General features: G+C 45.7%; 1 protein-coding gene across 5 annotated transcripts in view; it reads right to left on the bottom strand.

The window, feature by feature from the left end:
- The window catches only part of poc5 (POC5 centriolar protein homolog (Chlamydomonas)), a 171763-nt gene that overhangs the window by 33400 nt on the left and 123663 nt on the right, over positions 1–14700 (bottom strand). The gene's annotated exons all lie outside the window — the stretch shown is intronic.

Genomic DNA, 14700 nt, shown 5'->3' with positions numbered 1-14700 from the left:
GCTCCCTTGCCATTGCTGGGAGTCTGCCCGTTCTGGGACATGACCGGTCCAGCCCCGGGTCAAGGACCGTATTAAAGTCCCCCCCCCCCCAATTATCAACTTGCGTGAGTCTAGGTCCGGGATCTTCCCCAGCACTCTTTTGATAAAGTCAACGTCGTCCCAGTTCGGCGCATACATGTTCACCAGCACCACTCTTCTCCCCTCCAGCTTGCCCCTTACCATAAGGAATCTGCCCCCGCCGTCTGCGACTACGTCCTCCGCCTCAAATTAAACCCGCTTATTGATCATAATTGCTACCCCCCAGGACTTAGAATCCAAGACCAAGTGGAAGACCTGGCTAATCCAGCCCTTCCTTATCCTAGTCTGGTCAGACACTTTCAGATGTGTCTCTTGCAACATAATTACGTCCGCCTTTAGAGCCCGCAAATGCGCGAACTGGCCCATTTAGTCCCCCGACATTCCAGGTGATCAGCCTGGTTGGGGGGCACAACACCCCTCCCCCCCCCCCCCCCCCCCCCGGCTGGTCAGCCATAACCTGGGGCACAACCCCCCACCCCCCCCAGCCGGCTGGTCAGCCATAACCTTTCTTAGGCCCGCCCCCGGCCCATGCGCCGTGCCATTCCTGGCTCGCCTCTTGGCTGCCTCCACCCCCGACCTCCTTTTCCATTACCTACTTCAGATCCCCTCCACGTCAGCAAAATAACTCTCTCCCTCTCTCCCCCTCCCTCCCCCCCTCTCCTCTCCCCCCCCCACAGCAACATCCCCCGATAACCCCACCCCTGCCATTCACTGGCTGTATTCTCCCCCCCCCCCCCACCTGACTCCCTTGATGAGCCAATCTGCTAGGCCCGGTGACTCATCGCTCCGGCGCCCCCTTGTCTCACTTCCATTGTTTCCCCGACCTCATCTCCCCACTCCCCAGCACACCATCCCCCATTCCAACCCACTGGAGCAGTCTCACTAAAATGGGAAAGATCGATCAAGATGTAAACATCAGACAGCAACACGAGGCTGCTCCAGGTGCAATACAGTTCCAGCTGTGTACACAGAAAAGTGTTAGTGCCGTGGACTCTTCTGAGCTCACTCCAGCAGATTCAATTGAGATATCCTGGCCTGTTTGTGTCTCTGGCCTTCTCTTCCTCATCATAAAATGACCCATTGTCAGCTCTTCACAGTCCTGCTGCTTGCATTCTGGCAGCTACAAAATGGAGGAATCTTTCCTCCGCGATTTTGCACCCAAATCATGGGCGTACAGGGCACGTGACGTCAGTGTACGTGCTGGGCACGTGACCTGCTCTCTGCCGCCGCTTCTAGTAGGAAGATTCCAGCATTTGCATTTAAAGGCCTAACGCAGCTGGCACCTAGTGTCTGTGTGGGTCTCACCCCCACAACCCAACGGTGTGCAGGGTAGGTGGATTGGCCATGCTAAAATTGCCCCTTATTTGGAAAAAAAAATTGGGTACTCTAAATTTATCTTCAAAAAACTGGGCACAAAACCGATTGAAAAAAATAGACCCAGAATATTTTCCCGATTGTCTTTGTAACAGTGACCTCTGGTGACAAAAAAAATACGGTCTTATCTGGAGGCACATAATGCGCATGGAGCATAATACAGCAAATGAGACACAAAAGCATATTGAAGGGAAGGCTAGGTGAGAGTACAAAAAAAACTCGCAGTCGACATAAAAGCCTCATTTCCCTTTATTAGTCTGTAAAAGGGGAACAACCCGAGAGGAAGGAGACCATCTTGCCCTCAAAAATGACAGAATGAAAAACACAAGATTAACATTTTGCTTCTTGCATTGGACTTTAGTAAATATTATATATATATTTTTTTAAAAATCAATGAGACTAGAAGTAGATGTCATCAAGACAATATACATTCCAGAACCTCGAGGGAGTCTACTAATAAAGATTAATTTTCCAAACACCCATGTAAATAGGAAACATTCCAAACGACTGAAAAGTTGCAAATGTTGCTCACTATTCAGATGAACCAGGAAGATTTAGTCTTGCCTCAGGTGTGGATAGGGACCTTGAAGTTTCTTGGGATTTATTCCACCTGACAGCCAGATACTTTGCTTTAAGTGGATTAAGCAGGCAGCTTTGGAAAAATAGAGCCTTGTGAAGTCTTTATAACCAACATGTGATTTGTTGTGACTTGCCAAGGGCTTAAAGGGCAAGATTCTAGGGATGTCTAGTGATTTCACAACATTCCCACCTGACAGGGGAGAGTAAGATTTGTCCAATGGCCCCCCGACCAAGGATTAAAGAGCAGCTGCAAAATGGATGAAAATCTGGTAGGGCATATTGCCCAAAGTTTCTGCAACTCCAACCATCCCAACAAATTCTCAAATTTGAAAAATGCAGGGAAAGAACATGATGACTGGAGATGATGACGAGTTAGTAACAATAGGCACAATGTGCTAGTTGCTCCCTTGTGTTTTGTAACTATGGCTTTTGATATATCACATTTGTCTTCATGGCTAGTGTGTAAATAGTAATTTAGTAGCATTGTGAGTAGCAACAGTCAATGTGATGTCACAATAGTGGCAATTAAGTTTTTCACATCAACATTTTTAAGTTACTGTATGTTTATTGAGAGAGGAGAGCAGTAACATGTTGTGAAGCAAAAGGTAGGTCTCTTTTCTACATGATCTACTTTCTTTTCTCATCTAACTTTCTCCCGAAAGTGTAACAGCTCCCAAGATATGGTTATAGGTGGTGGCATCCTTCTATCCTGCTCAAAGTGACATTATTTGAGGCAAGGCATTTCCAGCTGGCTGTTCAACCATTGAAGGTTTCACAGATTATGGGCCTGTTTACTATTTACACATTAGATGTGGTCACTAGAAGAAACCCTGGCACGTTATCTTCATTTTCCATGCAGACTTATTTTAGTGTTTATGTTGATGCCCCAACACTAAGATGCACAGACTGGAATTAAACCTGGGATTTCTTTTTGATCTGTATGGGTCAAATCTATCTGGAGTTCATTTACTCAGTAAGCCATTGTGAACAGGTATAGACAATCTACATTTTTCTTCAACTACACTACATACGGAGGATAATTTGGGTCATAAAACCAGAGAAGAAATAACAGATGATCACGTTCTGCTCTAATGCTTTGATTCATCACAAGAAACATTCCAATCAACATCCAATAGCACCCTCCGAGCACACTAATCTTTTAAAACAAGGCTCATAGTGAAAACAAAAGGAATCAGAAACGCAGAACATTTTCTATACTTTCAAAATTCTGGAACTGGCAGTTTACATACATTGGGGGGGTCACATGATTTAAGCGCAGGAGCAGCTGTGCTTTCGCAAGCTCTGGCACTAATCTTTTAACCCGTTTCAAAATTCCAATGCACAACCCATAATCATTTCGATCCAGATGTGTAGAATCTGTGCGATGTTTCTGGAAGAACTTGGCTAAATTTTGATAAAGGGGAGGAGAGTTTAGTCAAAAAAACAATTGTTTGATTGAGACAGCAGGGGTGGGGCCCAGTTCCTAGTGCATTGCAGCGATGCTGTTGGCGTAGAGATGATGGCTGCCATTGTAAGCAAAGTTGTGAATGATGGTCTCGGCTCCTCAAAACAGATTATTGGTGCTCACATAGATGCACTGTGAGACATCCTGAAGAGAATGGATACAGCAGAGAAAAGTGTTCTGCCAGCTAATAGAGCACTTTCCTCGGTGGGGGCTCACCAGTTCTTGATAAACCTGCTGCATGGATGATTTGAGGACTTGGGGGCAGCGAAAGAGTATCCGTGCGCCTGGTCTCCCGAGAAGAGCTTGGGATGAATTCCTGGCCAAATGAGAATTGGCTGCCATGCTTTCACAATCTCAAATTGAGGGCAGGGCGTTTTGAGTTTAATGGAACATACTATATCCGGTCTTCAAGGCCTGTGGTCGCTTGAAAACTCCAACCACTGGTCTTACATGGTCTCGTCTTGTGTTTGTCAAGAAGGGTCGGGGCGGCCGGCGTGACTGGGCCTTCGCCACCCACCAGGGCCTAGGCTTCTCTTTACTGGGGCTTCAGGTCAACGACATGGGACACTTCTGAGGTGCCTAGAGATAGGAGTAGTGTGCTTTGTTCAATGTATGGGCCTAAATGTGCTTGGTTGAGTAGGTCAGGGCAGTAGGAGCTGCAAATTCCATACAGGGTGGTGGTGGTGGTGGAAGAGAGAAGGTGGGTCACCCGCCCCCAAGATATCCCATTTTGGTGGGGTGGGGGTGGAGAGCAAGAGAGAATCCGGTTTCTTTTGCGGTTATGCTGCTCTGTCCCTGGGGTTCTTTTTGCGTAAGTGAACATTCCTTGACATGGGACACTTCTGGGGTGCAGAAGGAGGCCATTCGGCTCATTGAGTTGCACCGACTCTTTGAAAGACCACCCGAACTAGGCCCAATCCCACCAACCTATTCCTGGAAATTGTCTAAGGGGCAATTTAGCATGGCCAATCCACCTAACCTGCACATCTTTAGATTGTGGGAGGATATCGGGGCACCCAGAGAAAACCACGCAGACATGGGGAGAATGTGAAAACTCCAAACAGAGTCACCCAAGGCCGGAATTGAACCTGGGTCCCTAGCGCTATGAGACATCAGTACTAACCACTGCCGTCAAGCTGTCCAAAAATGGGTGTCTTGACGGTTCTTCTCCTCGCTGGTGGAGTTTCCTTGGTGGAAAATGTTTTTTTTTTTTTAATGTCTTCTGGTGATGGCAGGGCCTGAATGGTGCCTCTGATTTGACTCCATTGAGCCGAGTCTTGGCATGGTGCAAGAATACTTGGCTTACCGACTCCTGTATGCGAGAGTGTGCACTGCCAAGCTTTCAGAGCACTGCTCCTTCCTCAGGTGATTCACCTGAGGAAGGAGCAGTGCTCCGAAAGCTAGTGATTTGAAACAAACCTGTTGCACTTTAACCTGATGTTCTTAGACTTCTTACTGTGCTCACTCACCCCAGTCCAACGCCAGCATCTCCACATCATGGCTAAAGTTATCAGTTGAGTGAGTAATCTCTGGCCTATTTAAAAGAGCGACTTGAAACTCACTCCCAATGAGCCACTGGACACATCCAGAGAGTGAGACATAATCAAAGAGTGAGTTTGGGAATTGAAACTGGTGGGGAGGTGTTTTTTAAAACTGCCAGTCTTACAAACTCTGCCCCATCCAAGCCCCTGGCACTACGCGAGTCCCAGTCAATATAGGGAAATTAAAATCCCGAACCACAACAACCGTTACTTTTGCACCTATCCAAAATCTCTCTACCTATCTGCTCCTCTATCTCTCGCTGGCAGTTGGGGGGGGCGGGCTGTAATAAATTCCCAACATTGTGATTGCCCCCTTCCTGTTCCTGAGCACTACTCAGATTGCCTCATTGTATGAGCCCTCCGAGGTGTCCTCCTGCAGTACGGCTATAATATTCTCCTTAACCAGTAAGGCTACTCCCCATCCCTTCTCCATGTGTTGAGCCAGAGGAAATGGGCGAGGTACTAAATGAGTACTTTGCATCAGTGTTCACCAAAGAAAGGGGCTTTGTGGAAGATGATTCTTGGGTTGGGTGTGTGGTCAGTCTGGATCATGTTAACATCGAAATAGAGGTGGTATTAGGTCTTTTAAAAGAGTAGATAGATCACCTGGGCCGGATCAGATTTACCCCAGAGCAAGGGAATTTGCTGGGGCGTTGGCTGACATCTTTGTGTCCTCATTGGCTACAGGTGAGATCCCAGAAGACTGGAGAATAGCTAATGTGGTACCGCTGTTTAGGAAAGGTAGCAGGGACAATCCTGGTAACTATAGGCCGGTGAACCTCACGTCGGTAGCAGGTAAATTATTGGAGCGAATTCTCAGGGACAGGATTTGTAGCCATTTGGAAACAAATGGACTGGTTAGTGATTGACAGCATGGTTGTGTGAAAGGGAGGACGTGCCTCACTAACTTGATTGAGTTTTTGGAGGAGGTGACAAAGATGATTGATGAGGGTGGTGGATGTTGTTTACATGGACTTCAGTAAAGCCTTTGACAAGGTGCCTCATGGCAGACTGGTACAAAAGGTGAAGTCACACGGATCAGAAGCGAGGTGGTAAGAAGGATATAGAGCTGGCTCGGTCACAGAAGGAAAAGAGTAGCAGTAGAAGGGTGTTTTTATAAATTTAGAGTACCCAATTCATTTTTTCCAACTAAGGGGCAATTTAGCGTGGCCAATCCACCTAGCCTGCACATCTTTGGGGTTGTGGGAACGAAACCTACGCAAGCACAGGGAGAATGTGCAAACACCACACAGACAGTGACCCAGAGCCGAGATCGAACCTGGGACCTTGGCGCTACGAGGCAGCAGTGCTAACTCACTGTGCCACCGTGCTGCCACGCCACAGGTGTTTTTCTGAATGGAAGGTTGTGACGAATGATGTTCCACAGGGATCTGACTGCGACCTCTGTTTTTTGTAGCATACAAACTATTTGGAGGAAAATATAGCTGGCCTGATTAGTAAGTTCACGGATGACACCAAGGTTGGTGGAGTGTGTAGCCACCTAAAATGGCTGATTCCAGATTAGAATGGTCAAACCCCGATCTAAAATGGCGAACGAAAGAGGCTGATGGGAAAATCAGCCAACAGGACTCAAACGGACAGCTGCAGGCAAAACAATGTATTCGGCTCTGGGGAAGTCGGCCCAGACCGATACCTGCAGCCATTAACATCACAACAACCCAGCCATCTGCATAGTAAGCAGCCATCCCCGGGAACAATTGCTACACATAGACGACCACCCCCCGATCAAGGAATCGCCCCATTATTGGAGCATATCGAACCAAGTGATTGGGACCAAGTCCAATCACTTGGAACCAGGTACGAGGTCCGCCCAGAGAGGCGGGAAGCCCCTAGGGACTATAAAAATAGGGGCCAAGTTCAGATCGACCCTTCTCTTCCTGCTCGCAACCTTCCGAGACCCTTCGACCCAGAAAACAAGTAAGTTTTACTCCAGCGATCGCTACCAGATAGGTGCTCCAGACTATCGACTCGTACCAGCCTTTTTGAATCCCGCAGGCCAGACCCAATTCGATAGACCATTCGTTTCCCTGACCTGGTGGGCCATCAACAAAGTTAAGTATTGGCCTTTAGTGGTAGGTAGTAGTCTAGAAGTAGGATTATTGTATAAGCATTTATTGCTGTATATAATAAATGATCGTTGATTTAACTTTTACTAAGCGGTGTGCTGCATTATTAATCATTACTTGGACTTGAGCCACGTGACGGTATCAGAAAGATACCTGGCAACTCGTGAGCAAAGGTGACAGAATTAGAGCTAATAAAACTAAGACTAATAAGAGCAACAAGTGGCAGGTAGTGTTGAGGATTACAGAGGATACAGCACGACATATATAGGTTAGAGATTTGGACAGAAAAATGGCAAATGGAGTTTAATCGGGACATATGTGAGGTAATGCATTTCGGTAGGTCTAACAGAAGGGAAATATACCGTAAATGGTAAAACGCTTAGGAATATAGAAAGTCAGAAATCTGGGCGTGCAGGTCCACAGATCTTTGAAGGTGGCAACACAAGTGGGCAAGGTAGTCAAGAAAGCATACAGAATGCTTGCCTTCATTGGACGGGGCACGAGTATAAAAACTGGCAAGCCATGCTGCAGTTGTATAGAACCTTGGTTAGGCCACACTTGGCAAGGCCACACTTGGAGTATTGCGGACAATTCTGGTCGCCACACTAGAAGAATGTGGAGGCTTTGGAGATGGTGTAGGGGAGGTTAATCAGGATGTTGCCTGGTCTGGAGGGTAGTTAGCTATGTGGAGAGGCTGAATAGACTGGGGCTGTTTTCATTAGAAAGACGGAGGTTATGGGGTGACCTGATAAGAGGTCTACAAGAATGAGGGACATGGATAGAGTGGATGGGCAGGTACTCTTTCCGAGGGTGGAGGGGTCAGTCACCAGGGGGCAGAGGTTTAAAGTCCATGGGGCAAAGTTTAGAGGAGAGGGCGAGGCAGGTTTTTTATGCAGAGGGTGGCGTGAGCCTGGAACGCATTGCCAGGGGAGGTTGTGAAGCAGATACATTAACGGCGTTCGAAAGACATCTTGACAAACACAAGGTAGGATGGGTATAGAGGGATACGAAGGAAGTGCTGAGAGTTTTGGCAAAGGTTGGTATCATGACCGATACAGGCTTGTTCCTGAAGGGCCTGTTCCTGTGCTGTATTCTTCTTTATCTTCGTTAATCCAGACCCGGAAGCTGAATTGCAAGTGCAGCCAGCTTACCAAATTGTTTTTGGTCATCGGGAAATGTTAAGGTGGCCCAAAGGGAAATTAAAGGTGGTACCTAAGGAATTGCTGCAATTCTTAGCAAAAGCTAAGGAATTGCTGCAATGCATTCTGTAAGTTAAATAAATCCATGAAACATCCGTATATAAAAATGATGGAACCAATTGGTTTAAATGGCTGCCTACAGACAGCATGCTCATTTATAAATTGGTTAATGATCTTGGGCTGGATTCATCAGTCCCCCAGCCGCGTGTTTCTCGGTGGCTGGATTCATTACTCCCCCCACTTGACAATGGGATTTCCTGCCAGAAGCTTGTGGACGGGGGTGCGCTGTCAACGGGAACAGAGAATCCAACAGCCGGAGAATTTCGGCCCTTATTTTGAATTCTTTCCAAAGACTTATGTTGAAAAGGGGCTGGTTTAGCACACTGGGCTAAATCGCTGGCTTTTAAAGCAGACCAAGGCAGGCCAGCAGCACGGTTCAATTCCCGTACCAGCCTCCCCGAACAGGCGCCGGAATGTGACGACTAGGGGCTTTTCACAGTAACTTCATTTGAAGCCTACTTGTGACAATAAGCAATTTTCATTTCATTTCATTTCAAAATGGGTGATTGCATCTTGGTTTTTCACACCTTTGTGAAGGCAAAAATCCCAATACAGGTTAAGCTTGTGGAATTTTCAGCAGTTTTAATGGTTTTTCCTCATTGTTTCAGAACTTCTCAGCATGAACCATAAGGAATCGTCCTGTCCATTTTTAAGAACCTGAAACAAATTGTGGAGTGGCGAAAAAGGTGAAGAGACTGCTGAGAGGGAGAACTCGCAGTGTCCTGGAAGGACGTTGATGATCCCGGTTTTCTGAATGATCATACTTCTTGGCAATGCTGTTCCGGACATTTAAGATAGGACTTTCAGAATTTTGACCCAACAATCAGGAAATAGTGGTATTATTTGTACATGTCCAAATCATGGTGATATGCAACCTAACGAACATGGAAGGTGATGAAGTGATATTGCTGTTCTTGCCTTTCTCATAGTTCAGGTCACAAAGCTAAGGAATTGCTGCAATGCATTCTGTAAAATAAATTAATTTTCTCTTTTTTCTTCAGCAGTCCCTCGTGATCAAGGATGACTTCTTCATTTTGGTTCAGTGAGCACTGAGATGGCCAAGTCTCAGACTGCAGGCTATCCAATGAGAGTAGGTGGTGCTTGAAGGGTTGTTAGGTCTGTCTGCTCCCAACACCGTGGCTTCATCTCTGCACATTCCCAATGAAGTCTTTTGACGTGCTCTATATTTTCCTGGATGAGCCATTTCTGTTTTGGTCAGTCACAAGCCAAGAATCGAGTCGGCTTTTGAGGACATCCTTAAAGCCTTTGTACTCTGGAATGTCAGTGGAAGATGGTTGGAAGAGGACCCTAATTCTCCGTGAAAGCCCATTTTTTCATATGCTTCAGAGAAGGACTTGGCAATATCCTAGAGCTCTATTTCTGAATGAGGACAAGCACAAGCATCATCTGATCTGTATATTGAATCTCTATGCCTGAAGATGGGAGTGGTCTTGGATTGAAGGCAGCATACGTTGAAGAGCTTCCTGTCTGTTCTGTAGGTTCTTTCCATGTCCATGGGTAATTTGCTGGAGGTGAGATGCATTTTGTAGCAATAGAAGGATTAATGCAATGACAGCCTTATTTGGGTCCCAGTCTTCACCGAAAACATATTGCATCCACAGTGCACCAATAGGTTGCGCAAAGGTTGAGCAAGTTCAGAAGCAAGCTTGCTAACAAAGAGACTGGCGTTATGGATTACAGTGAGCGTTGAATATTTTTCTGTTTGCACACATCCAGGCATGTGGGGGATCTAGTGTGTGTAGATGTCTCGTATGAGGCTGGTCCAGGTGTTTAAATAGTTACTCGAGTTAGAAGTGATTTTTTTCCTTCTAATTTTTTCAGAGTAACTATCAGGGTAAAACTGGCAGAACTACCCAAAGTTAGCAATTTAAGTCGCTTCTGTCGGATAGTTCACAGCCCAGCGCAATTGGCCAGACAAATTTAGCACTTCAGGACAATTGTCAGGTAAACCCTTACATGGAAACTTCCTGGAGGGACTTCCCAGTGCTTCACTGGGGTATACCCTAATGAGACGCTGGGGAACCGGCAAAGTTGTGGGCCGTTAACTTTGTTTCTCTCTCCACAGATGCTGCCAGACCTGCTGAGTATTTCCAGCATTTTCTATTTTTATTTCAGATTTCCAGCATCGACAGAATTTTAGTAAAGCTACTTTGGCAATTTATCACAGGACTAAATTATCGCCCATCAAGCCTCTATTGATCCACCTGCCTCTTTTCTGTGATCTGATTTGTTCATGGCACCTAGCCAACTAATCAGATTGCCTATAAATAGGCTTGGTGGAAGGATGAAGGAAAAAGGGAGAAATATTTTTAGCAAGGTAAATTTACAAAGATCTATAGAGCATAATGAAAATTAAAACAATTGTTTCAAAATTCTGTGTCATTATATCCTTAAATACGAATGCACTAAGTTACTTGAAACTTCATCTATTTATGGCTTTAATGCCACAAGTTGACAAAAATAAATAGATGAAATACTCATTCACCCTTTTACAACACGGTCAAACATTTTGCGTCAAACAAAATTAAATTTAAAAAAAAAAAGGATATGCATGTCCTTGACAAGTTGAAAGAATGTCTGATACTCTTATTATTTTTGCTGTCGCATTGAAGTAACATTGGTAAAGCACCAAGGTCTGGCTTCAACCTCACGTAGGGGTGGCATGATAGCACAGTGGTTCGCACTATTGCTTCACAGCGCCAGGGCCCCAGGTTTGATTCCTGGCTTGAGTCACTATCTGTGTGGAGTCTGCACATTCTCCCAGTGTCTGTGTGGGTTTTCTCTGGGTGCTCCATTTTCCTCCCACAGTCCAAAGATCCGAGGGTAGGATGGATTGGCCATTCTAAATTACCCTTAATGTCCAAAGTGGTTAGGTGGGGTTACTGGGATAGGGTGGAGATGTGGGCTTAAGTAGAGGCGGTGCAGATTCAAATGGGCCGAGTGGCCTTCTTCTGCACTGTAAATTCTATGTACACTCCTGTGGTGCTTCATTCATCAGCATTTTGGGGAGGTGTGAACCCATGAACATGGCCCCAATGCTACTGCAGTATTGTGCAGTTTAGCCTAATTCAATCCACTCAAAAGAACAAAGAAATGTACAGCACAGGAACAGGCCCTTCGGCCCTCCAAGCCCGTGCCGACCATGCTGCCCGACTAAACTACAATCTTCCACACTTCCTGGGTCTGTATCCTTCTATTCCCATCCTATTCATATATTTGTCAAGATGCCCTTAAATGTCCCTATCGTCCCTGCTTCCACTACCTCCTCCGGTAGCGAGTTCCAGGCACCCACTACCCTCTGCGTAAAAAAATTGCCTCGTACATCTACTCTAAACCTTGCCCCTCTCACCTTAAACCTATGCCCCCTAGTAATTGACCCCTCTACCCTGGGGAAAAGCCTCTGACTATCCACTCTGTCTATGCCCCTCATAATTTTGTATACCTCTATCAGGTCTCCCCTCAACCTCCTTCGCTCCAGTGAGAACAAACCGAGTTTATTCAACCGCTCCTCATAGCTAATGCCCTCCATACCAGGCAACATTCTGGTAAATCTCTTCTGCACCCTCTCTAAAGCCTCCACATCCTTCTGGTAGTGTGGCGACCAGAATTGAACACTATACTCCAAGTGTGGCCTAACTAAGGTTCTATACAGCTGCAACATGACTTGCCAATTCTTATACTCAATGCCCCGGCCAATGAAGGCAAGCATGCCGTATGCCTTCTTGACTACCTTCTCCACCTGTGTTGCCCCTTTCAATGACCTGTGGACCTGTACTCCTAGATCTCTTTGACTTTCAATACTCTTGAGGGTTCTACCATTCACTGTATATTCCCTACCTGCATTAGACCTTCCAAAATGCATTACCTCACATTTGTCCGGATTAAACTCCATCTGCCATCTCCCCGCCCAAGTCTCCAGACAATCTAAATCCTGCTGTATCCTCTGACAGTCCTCATCGCTATCCGCAATTCCACCAACCTTTGTGTCGTCTGCAAACTTACGAATCAGACCAGTTACATTTTCCTCTAAATCATTTATATATACTACAAAGAGCAAAGGTCCCAGTACTGATCCCTGTGGAACACCACTGGTCACAGCCCTCCAATTAGAAAAGCATCCCTCCATTGCTACTCTCTGCCTTCTATGGCCTAGCCAGTTCTGTATCCACCTTGCCAGCTCACCCCTGATCCCGTGTGACTTCACCTTTTGTACTAGTCTACCATGAGGGACCTTGTCAAAGGCCTTACTGAAGTCCATATAGACAACATCTACTGCCCTACCTGCATCAATCATCTCGTTTTTAAAAAGCAATCCATTAGACTTCATATTACATATAATAAATCTAAGATCTGAATGAATTTTCTTTTCCTTCTGCCAGGCAGAATTACAACACTCAGTTCAACCCAGGCCATTGCTATTGGAGGCATTTTGCAAAATTAGTTCAGTTGGCAGTCACATTCACTGGAGTCAGGAAGCAGCTTGTTGAAGCCTCACTTCAGCACATAATGAAAACAGTATTATGGTAGATCTTATCTTTCAGGAAGTGTCAAGTCAAGAGCCTCTCGTCTTGTGGATCTTACAAGATTGCAAGTCCCTAATGGAAAATGGGGAAGGATGATCTCTGGTCAAAATCTACCACCTAAAGGGCAGGGCCAGATATCATCACGAGGGAACATCACCACCTGCAGGTTCTCGTCCAAGTCACAAACCTCCTGAATTGGAACTATATTGCTGTTCCTTCATTGTTTATGGAGTCAAAATCCTGGAGCTCTCGCCCTAACAGCACTGAGTGTACCTACACACCCTGGACTGCAACCGTTTCAAGAGACAGGATACAATAATTTTCCCGAGGACTAGTAGGATAGGGGAATAAGGCTGGCCTTACCAGTAACCCTCGCACCCCAAGAACAAATCAAAAAATGCCCACCCCTCCCCAAAACACTATCACAAGCTTGTCCTTTAGTTGATGGTTACTTGTGGGATTGATACGCAAAATGAAAAATAAGATGCTATGTAAACCAAAGAGCTAAATATGTCAAACAAAATGATGCTTTAATGTTGTGCAAATGACTGTGGGAATAATTTTAAACTCAAACTTTGCTGTACTCCTCGAAAACTATTTTAATCTGGATTGTCGGTATTTGTAGTTTTATCTTTCCCAGGATTTCCAGATAATTCGGCAGAATAATTTGTACATGTCCCACTAGAAAATACCAATTCCACTGGCTGAGGCTTTGGTTTCTTACCATGAACCGAATAAAACAAAACTGCATCATAAGGTTTTTGGCAAAGCCGTGATTTAAAAAAAATACTGCAAATTAACAGGCCAAATGTTCACATATACAAATCTGGATTAGCAAAAAGTTCCCCACTCAAAAGGCTGAATCTTCTGTAAAGTGCCAACCACCATGGGATTGCCACTGTTCCTTTTTACTTACCTTAGTCTGGAGCTGCACATTTCGTGCTCTGACTACTGACATAGGCTTATTGTGAAATATACAGCATAGCCAACTGCTTTTGGAGCCCTTCAGGTATAGTGCAGGACTGTCCGCAGAAGTGAAGCCATGTCTTGTTTTTACAGCACTAGCTGCCGTATACTGATTAATATAAATGTTCTAGCCACTTTGACAGGAGAAAAGGCTAGCGTGTACGGTAAGCAGATTGGATGGTGATCGGAGGTGCTAGTCGGTGGAAGTAGTCGGGTGAGGCTAGTCGGGAGGGGGTCTAGTGGGGAGTCAAGGATCGGGAATACAGTTACCTTGGAATTACAATTGGTTATAAATCTTTCTAATTTTTCATGGGTAACTATTTTACTGAGCAGGTGGCCTGAGTAGGTGGGAACCATGCAGTCTCTGACTTTAGATAGGAGTTCTGGAGGCTTCCAGAGGTAGGATAATTGCTCAAACTTTGAACTCCCAGGCAATTCCTGTGCAGTCCTTGCCTGGGAATTAAGAGGGGCCCCAAAAAACATCTCCCAGGGTACCGCTGTGTTACAACCATCCAGGGAAGAGGGGGTTTAAGTCAATAGGACTACAATTAATACTAATGACAGTAACTTTAGAACTGACCAGGGCATCAAGAAGCAAATCACATAGGAAGCATCCAGCAGGGAAGAAAACAGGTAGGCCAAGTCATCTATGACACAGGAATACAAATAAATGTCTGCAGTTATCCTGGAATTTAGTGCAGAAGGAGGCCATTCAGCCCATCGAGCCTGCACCGGCCCTTGGAATTAGCACCCCACTTAAACCCACATCTGTAACCCAGTAACCCCACTTAACCTTTTTGGACACTA

Source organism: Scyliorhinus torazame, chromosome 9 (assembly GCF_047496885.1).
Source record: "Scyliorhinus torazame isolate Kashiwa2021f chromosome 9, sScyTor2.1, whole genome shotgun sequence".
NCBI classification, from domain to species: domain Eukaryota; kingdom Metazoa; phylum Chordata; class Chondrichthyes; order Carcharhiniformes; family Scyliorhinidae; genus Scyliorhinus; species Scyliorhinus torazame.
This window is presented reverse-complemented; position numbering and strand designations above follow the sequence as displayed.